This window comes from Lampetra fluviatilis, chromosome 38 (genome assembly GCF_964198595.1).
Source record: "Lampetra fluviatilis chromosome 38, kcLamFluv1.1, whole genome shotgun sequence".
Lineage (NCBI taxonomy): Eukaryota > Metazoa > Chordata > Hyperoartia > Petromyzontiformes > Petromyzontidae > Lampetra > Lampetra fluviatilis.
Window position 1 is genome coordinate 4,280,088 of NC_136312.1, and position 9,402 is coordinate 4,289,489.

The following is a 9,402-nucleotide window of genomic DNA, read 5'->3' on the forward strand; positions in this document are numbered from 1 at the left end:
AGAGATGTTAACTACCTCGCCTGGTGTGCAGGAGGTCGTGGGTCCGATCCCCACCCTGACGCCTGCTGTATATTTGGCTGCTTTGCATTTCCACGTGGTGACGACGATGATGATCGGCCACTTTGTTGAGCTATCGTTTGAGATGGGCCAGGTCGCTTTTGAAGAAGAGCCTCACCTGGTAAAATTAATAAAACAGTGTTCAGTTTATTGGAGAATCGGGACTCCGCGGAATTGGACGCCACAAAGGGGTGCGGTCGTGTGACGTCACAAAGGGGGTTCGGTCGTGTGACGTCACGAAGGGGGTCCGGTCGTGTGACGATTTTTTCCCCTCGATTCGTTGGCGTCAGGGGTTCACGGCCATCGCTTTCGGCAGTCAGTAGAGGCTGCCGTGCGGCATCCACGTCGCACAGGCGAAATTGTTTGGTGCGAGAGCCGTACCTTAGCCCCAGGCGCGGACATTCCACATTCCCATGGCGGGAGCAAGTCCGTCCTCGGCAACGACCCTGCTGGACATCCGTGAGTGCTACTGGACGTCTGCGGGAAAAGTGCTTTGTATCTCATCGGATTCCTCCAGTGCAGATAATGGTTCCGATTCCGACCCGCCGCTGCGGTCGACTGCCCCACAACTATCTTCTTGGTTCTTTCGGTAAAGTCACGTAGAAGGGAAATAATAAAATAATAAAAATAAAACATTATATTTCTCACGACGTTTTATGTTTTATTTTTATTACTTTATTATTTCCCTTCTAACGTGACTTTACCGAAAGAACCAAGAAGATGAATCCCTGCAGTCACGAAAGCTTTAAATCGAAATTTGCCCCACAACTTGGTTCCGAGTTTTAGGCTTCCCCCCCCCCCTCCCCCGGCGCTTGTGAGGAGGCGGGCGGGCGGGGATTGGTTGTGCGGACGTCCTTGATGTGATGCAGCCGACACGGTGGGGGGTCGAGGGGGGGGGGTGGTCTCGACGGGGATTTGACGAGACCCCCTTTAGCCCCCTCTAAATCCACTCATTACAGCTCAATTACACGCGGGATTAACGGGGTCTCAATGTGGGGGGAGGCAGGGGGGTGGGGGTCCCCTTCGAGCCCTCCCCCTGTCCCTCCCGCACTCCCCCCTGCACTGAACTTGACCATCAGCCACTCTCCTTACCACTCCTCACCATCCTCACCATCCTCACCATCCTCACCACTCCAACACGATTCCTCTCTTCCCTCACCACTCACTCGCCCCTCTTTCTCGTCTTCCTCCTCTCCTCTCTGATCTCCCTTCGCCCCCTCCTCCACCCCCATCACCCTCTCTTCACCACCCTCCTCACCACTCACCCTCCACTCACTCACCACCCACACCGCCCTCGCAATTGGACGAGGGACGATCAGTGGTCATCAGTGATCACAATCATTGATCACAATCGGTGATTGCCATCATTGATCACAATCTGTGATCAACATCGATGATCACCATCAGTGATCACAATCATTGATCACAATCTGTGATCACTATCAGTGACCACAATCAGTGATCACAATTGGCGATCAACATCGATGATCACCATCAGTGATCACAATCATTGATCACCATCAGTGATCACAATCATTGATCACAATCTGTGATCAACATCGATGATCACTATCAGTGATCACAACCGGTGATCACTATCAGTGACCACATTGGTGATCATCAGTGATCACACTCAGTGATCACAATTGGCGAGCATTGGTGATCGCCAACAGTGATCGCAATCAGTGATCATCGGTGATCGTCATGAGTGATCACCATCAGTGATCATCATTAATGATCATCATGAGTGATCACAATCAGTGATGACCATCCGTGATCACAACTGGGCCTGCTGTGTCGCTCCGCTGCGCCTTTCGATTTTTTTTTTGTCTGAACGAGAAGCGGCAAGCGAAGAGCGCACAATCATTTAGGCCTGAGGCTACCTAGGGGAGGCCCACGCCAACTGTCATCGACAATAGCGCCACTTTCACGCAAATACCATGGACTGGCTGGTGGAAGACGACGACGATCATGATGATGGTGATCAAGATGATGGTGATGATGATTGATCAAGATGATGGTGATGAGTGTGTTCAATGTGATGATGGTAATGCTGCGTGATGCACAAGCACTGGTATGCCGAAAGGCCACTGCCCCGAAACGTCGTCTGTTATATCTCGTATGTATTCCTCTCCAGGCCACACACACACACGGTGTGCAATTGCCGAATGTTGCGTGCTGTTGATTTTTACTTCGATGGTGATTGGAGTGCAGGAACTCCTCCACTTACGAACGTTCGGCTTACGAACTTGTCCATATGTCGAGTTGCGTGTTCGCACCGGGAGTCGTGAGTTCAACCGCCGCGCAATAGATGGCGGTGGTGGCATCTACATCTGCAGAACGTGAAGAACCAGTGGCATCTACATCTGCAGAACGCGAAGAACCAGTGGCATCTACATCTGCAGAACGTGAAGAACCAGTGGCATCTACATCTGCAGAACGTGAAGAACCAGTGGCATCTACATCTGCAGAACGTGAAGAACCAGTGGCATCTACATCTGCAGAACGTGAAGAACCAGTGGCATCTACATCTGCAGAACGTGAAGAACCAGTGGCATCTACATCTGCAGAACGTGAAGAACCAGTGGCATCTACATCTGCAGAACGTGAAGAACCAGTGGCATCTACATCTGCAGAACGTGAAGAACCAGTGGCATCAACATCTGCAGAACGTGAAGAACCAGTGGCATCTACATCTGCAGAACGTGAAGAACCAGTGGCATCTACATCTGCAGAACGTGAAGAACCAGTGGCATCTACATCTGCAGAACGTGAAGAACCAGTGGCATCAACATCTGCAGAACGTGAAGAACCAGTGGCATCAACATCTGCAGAACGTGAAGAACCAGTGGCATCTACATCTGCAGAACGTGAAGAACCAGTGGCATCTACATCTGCAGAACGTGAAGAACCAGTGGCATCTACATCTGCAGAACGTGAAGAACAAGTGGCATCTACATCTGCAGAACGTGAAGAACCAGTGGCATCTACATCTGCAGAACGTGAAGAACCAGTGGCATCTACATCTGCAGAACGTGAAGAACCAGTGGCATCTACATCTGCAGAACGTGAAGAACCAGTGGCATCTGCAGATTATGAAGAACCAGTGGCATCTACAGGAGATTATACAACTGTTAAAGCAAATCGGCGTGTTTTGTGTACATGCCGTACATCATGTTTGGAATCTACAGGATCAAAGTTGGACTCACGAACAAAGATCTGGAAATAAACTCGTTCGTAAGTAGAGTCCCTGGAGTTCGATATTGCGTATCAATATGTGTTGCGATGATGCTGCTGATGATGATGATGATTGTAATGTTGATGCATTTAAACGAGCTGATGATGATTGTGTTACATTTGACGATTATGATTGTTTTGATGAGTGTTATTACCGTACACGTATTGAGAAATTCAATAGTCATGCAGGCTCACTTTAGAACTCCTGTTGATGCTGATGATGGTTTGAATGTTGCTAATCATACAATTCGTGATGATGATTATGGCATTGACTGGACATAAATGGTTATGTTACAAACCTCTGCTGCTGCTGCTGTGTATCTGAACCGGTCCTGGGCCTCCCCTAGGTTTACTAAGCCTCACATGAGTCCGTGGTGCGGTGTGCAAACATCGCCACCAGGGAGACAAAGGCGGCCGGGCGTGGTGCTGGCCACCCACTCCCACGTACCGTTCTGGCCTGGTCTTCATAGGTGCTCGTTAACAGAACTTGCCCCAACAGTCTGTGAAGGCTACCCGGGGGTTATTTGTCTTTTGTGATACCTCTGATGATGATGCTGATGATGATGACGCTGAAGATGACACGTGACGTGATGCGTGATCATTATTTGAGTGATCATGGTCGCCAAATGTCATTGACTTAATTGCCAATTTTAATGCCTCTGCCGCTGATATATTCTCGTGCATATATTCACATGTGCGCGTGTATCTCGAATACCCTGTTATATATATAAATAGTAACCTGTTATATATATAAATAGTAACCTGTTATATATATGTAGTAAGTACATCACATGAGGCTGCGTTCATGCAGTCCGTGTGTGCGCGGTGGGGAGCGGTGGCGCAGCGGTTAGCGCACTGCGCTACGAACCCGGGTGACCCGGGTTCGACTCCCGCTCTCGGCCAACACCGGGGTGACGATTATCTGAGCCGGTCCTGGACCCTCTTCCCTAGGTCGACTCAGCCTCAAACGAGTACCCGGTACTGTGTGGTAACATCGCCACTCGGGAGACAAAGGCGGCCCGGCCTGGTTGCTGGCCGGCCCACCCCCTTTCACAGGTGCTACTCACTAACAGCACTTGCCCCAACAGTCCGTCAAGGCTACACGGGGAGGGGGCACCTTTGTCTTTGGTGTTGACGACGATGACATCGCAGCGTGACCCAGGGAGTCGGGCGGGGAGGGGGCGAAGTGTGAGAAACGCACCCCCCCCCGTGCCCCTCCCCTCCACCCCCTCCACCCCCCCCCCTCCCTCCCCCGGGTCTAATCAACTGATAAACGTAGCGGCCACTTGCACGGGCAGCTGTATCAACAAGTCAGCAGCCATCAGCAGCAGCAGAACCTCCCCAAACTCCTCGCCCCGACCTCCACACGCATCCCCGAAATCTCTCGCTCTCGATGGATCCACATCGCCATCCCATCTCTCCATCCCCTGTCGCCATCGCTCTCTCTCGTTTTTTTCTTACGATCAGAGGAAACAAGAAGATGCTCGGCGTAGTCGGCACTTTGCTTCGTTCATCGTTTCGGGTTTTTTTGTTTCACTGCTTTGCTTTATGTGCCCCCCCCCTTTTTTAAATGAAAGATTTCAAGAAAGATTTCACGCTCTTCTCTCCTCCTTCTTACCCCTTATCTCTCTCTACCCCCTCTCTCTACCCCCCCTCTTTCTCTACCCCCTCTCTCTACCCCCCCCCTCTCTCTCTACCCCCCCCCCCCCTCTCTACCCCCTATCTCTCTACCCCCTCTCTCTCTACCCCTCTCTCTCTACCCCCTCTCTCTACCCCCTCTCTCTCTTCCCCTCTCTCTACTCCCCTCTCTATCCCCTCTCTCTACCCCCTCTCTCTCTCTGCCCCCTCTCCCGCCCCTCTCTCTCTCTACTCTATGTCCCCCAACTTTTCTATGCAATATTTGAAGAATTTGTTTTTATTACGACAAGTGCTGCATCTGCACCCAGCCCTTCTCTCCATCCCCTCTCCGTGCCCCCCTTGAACCCCCCCCCCCCCCCAAAAGCACCACCCTCCCCCCCGCCCGGTCCCATGGGCTGCTGTCAATTAAGCTCGAGTAATTACGAGTGCAGAATTGGCCAGCGGTAATTACGCGCGCGTCTATTTTGGAAGTTTGGGGAGGCGAGTATGGAACGGAGGTTGATGGAATGGAGAGTGGGGCACGTGGGTGTGTGTGTGTCTATGTGTGTGTGTGTCTATGTGTGTGTGTGTGTGTGTCTGTGTGTATGTCTGTGTGTGTGTGTCTATGTGTGTGTGTCTGTGTGTGTATGTCTGTGTGTGTCTGTGTGTGTGTCTATGTGTGTGAGTATCTGTGTGTGTCTATGTGTGTATGTCTGTGTGTGTGTCTATGTGTGTGTGTCTGTGTGTGTGTGAGTGTCTGTGTGTGTCTATGTGTGTATGTGTGTCTATGTGTGTGTGAGTGTGTTTATCACTTCACCCCCCCCAACTCCCAAATCGGTGATGGGGCAGTTGTGGAGAGAGTGGAGAGTTTCCCCTACCTGGGCAGTGTGCTCATGACCGGCTCCGGTTTGGCAGCGGAGGTCTCACTCCGAATCAGTCGAGCGGCAATATCTTTTCATCGGTTGCGTAACGCTGTGTGGAAGCTGCCTGGTCTGTCGCTCCGCACGATGCTTCAGGTCTTCTCGGCCACAGTCATTCCCTCCCTTCTCTACGCTTGCGAGACGTGGACCCATCCTTCGCCGGTTGTAAACATTTAGGCTGGCCTACCTACGATCCATCCTGGGTTTAACCAGGTTGGATTGTGTGAGGAGCTCACAAGTCCTTGAAAGATCTGGGCAAAGTCCCATCAGTGAGCTCCTCCGGCAGGCAAGGCTGCGTTGGCTGGGTCATGTAGCCCGCATGCCCAGCCACCGCATGCCTAGACAGCTTTTGTTCGGCCGGATCGAGGGGGCTAAACGGGCGCAGCACGGGCTAGAGAAGAGATGGAGTGATGTGGTGCAAGAGCACGTGGAGCTGAGTGGACTTGCCGATGACTGGTACCAGCGGTGTCAAGATCGGCCTCTGTGGAGGAGGCTCGTGAAGGACGCTGCTACTGGGCAGTTGGAGGCAGTCGCCCTCCAACAACAACGGAGGGCGGAGGAGCGACGCTCACAACAGCGAGCGGAGTGCCGGGTGGCTAAAGCACAGCAAGTTGGCACAGTAGGGGGCACAGGTGGTGCATCAGCCAGTCATCTCAGTCATCTCAGTCAGTCGACCCGTGGCACCTGCTGGGTCTGCCCCGTGACCTCCTGCTGTTAGCGAGCAGCACCTATGAACGCCGGCACGGCACACGAGGGGGTGGGTGGCCAACACCACGCCCGGCCGCCTTTGTTTACACATCGCACCAGGTACTCACTTGAGGCTGAGTCGACCTAGGAGGAGGGCCCAGGATCGGTTCATATAATCGTCACCCGTGTTGGCCGTGAACGGGAATCGAACCCGGGTCGCGTGGTTCGTAGCGCAGCGTCGCGCTCACCACTACACCACCGCTACCCGCTTCACACAGATACGCGGACACACACACACACAGACACACAGACACACACATAGACACACAAACACACATAGACACACAAACACACATAGACACACAGACACACACACAGACACACACACAGACACACACACACAGACACACATAGACACACACAGACACACACACGCGAGGTTGACATTCCAACGCATTGGGGCTGTGCGACAGTGACTGAGTGGGACTCTCTTTGCGGGGAGCGGTGGCGCAGCGGTTAGCGCTACGCCGCGCTACGAACCCGGCAACGCGAGTTCGATTCCCGCTCACGGCCAACGCCGGTGACGATTACCTCAACCGGTCCAGCCCCGCCCCTAGGTCGACTCAGCCTCAAATGAGTACCTGGTGTAGTGTGTATGCATCGCCACTGGGGAGACAAAGGCGGCCGGGACTGGTGCTGGCCACCCACCCCATTGTGTGCCGTTCTGGCCTTAATAGGTGCCCGCTAACAGCACTTGCCCCAACAGTCTGTTAAGGCTTCTTTGCGTGTTGCGTTTGGAGTTGCCGGAAAGCAGTGGGGGGGTGGGGGGTGCCGTGAGTTGCTGGGAGCTGGAGGAAGTTCCTGGGGAGGAGCTCACCCCCCCTCCTCCTCCCTCACCCCTCCTCCTCCTCCCCGCTCACCCCTCCTTCTCACCCCTCCTCGCTCACCCCTCCTCCTCCTCACCCCTCCTCCTCCTCCCTCACCCCTCCTCACCCCTCCTCCTCCTCCCTCACCCCTCCTCCTCCCCGCTCACCCCTCCTCCTCACCCCTCCTCCTCGCTCACCCCTCCTCCTCCTCACCCCTCCTCCTCCCTCACCCCTCCTCCTCCTCCCTCTCCTCCTCCCTCCCCTCCTCCTCCTCCCCCCTCCCCTCCTCCTCCCCTCCTACCCCTCCTCCCCCTCCTCCTCCTCGCTCACCCTTCCTCCTCCCCCTCCCTCACCCCTCCTCCTCCTCCCCTCCTCCCCCTCCTCCTCCTCCCCCCTCCTCCTCCCTCACCCCTCCTCCTCCTCGCTCACCCCTCCTCCTCCCCCCTCCCTCACCCCTCCTCCTCCTCCCCTCCTCCCCCTCCTCCCCCTCCTCCCCCTCCTCCTCCTCCACCCCCTCCTCCACCTCCCCCCTCACCCCTCCGCCTCCCCCTCCACCCCTCCTCCACCTCCCCCCTCACCCCTCCTCCTCCTCCCCGCCATCCACGTGAAACGTGAGGACAACGCTCATAGCCCTGCAACTCTGCGAGCAGCGCCGCGGGACGAGGCTCTCGGGGAGACGCAGAGACACAGAGAGACACAGGGACACAGAGAGACACAGGGACACAGAGACACAGGGACACAGAGACACAGGGACACAGAGACGCAAAGACACAGAGACACAGAGAGACACAGAGAGACACAGAGACACGGAGAGACACAGAGAGACACAGAGAGACACAGAGAGACACAGGGACATAGAGACACAGGGACACAGAGAGACACAGGGACACAGAGACACAGGGACACAGAGACACAGAGACACAGGGGCACAGAGAGACACAAAGAGACACAGGGACACAGAGAGACACAGAGACACAGAGACACAGAGACACAGAGAGACACAGGGACACAGAGAAACACAGAGACACAGGGACACAGAGAGACACAGGGACACAGAGAAACACAGAGACACAGGGACACAGAGAGACACAGGGACACAGGGACACAGAGAGACACAGAGAGACATAGGGACACAGAGACACAGGGACACAGAGAGACACAGAGAGACACAAGGACACAAGGACACAGAGACACAGAGAGACACAGGGACACAGAGACACAGGGACACAGAGACACAGGGACACAGAGACACAGAGAGACGCAGAGACACAGAGACACAGAGAGACACAGAGAGACACAGGGACACAGAGACACAGGGACACAGAGAGACACAGGGACACAGAGACACAGGGGAGACACAGGGGAGAAATGTCAAGATAGACACCCCCACAGAGAGACCTCAAATCCGTGAACACTGCTCCACACATTCCTCTCCTCCTCCTCTTAATCATCATCGGCCTCATCGTCGTCGTCTTTCTCATCATCTCCGTCATCTCCACCATCTCCATCATCGTCTCCGTCATCACCACCACCACCATCACCACCATCAACCCCATCACCATCACCACCACATCTCCAGCTGTGCTGAGCACCGTCGCCTCTTCGCGGCGCGAGACTTGTCTGCGGCTCTGCGGCCGCCGCGTCCCGGACCCCAACTCACACCGCGGTCCTCTCCAGAGCTCCACCGACCCAACAACAACCCAACAACTCAGCAACCCAACAACAACCCAACAACAACCCAACAACAACCCAACAACAACCCACCCGGGCCGTCCATAGGGGGGCGGAGTGCGAGTCCAAGGCAACCCCCAGCGTGTGAGCCCCCCCCCCCCAACCAACTCCTTCAAACTGAACCGGGAGAATCACATCCGACATCGCGACCCCACCCCCCAAAGCGCGGGGCCCGGGGTGGTCGCGCCGACTTCGCCGTCCACCCCTGGAGACCACCACGTGGGCGGTGGCGGCGAGGGCGGGAGACGTCGTCGAGGAGGTGGTTTGATGCGACCGCGTGGCGGTGA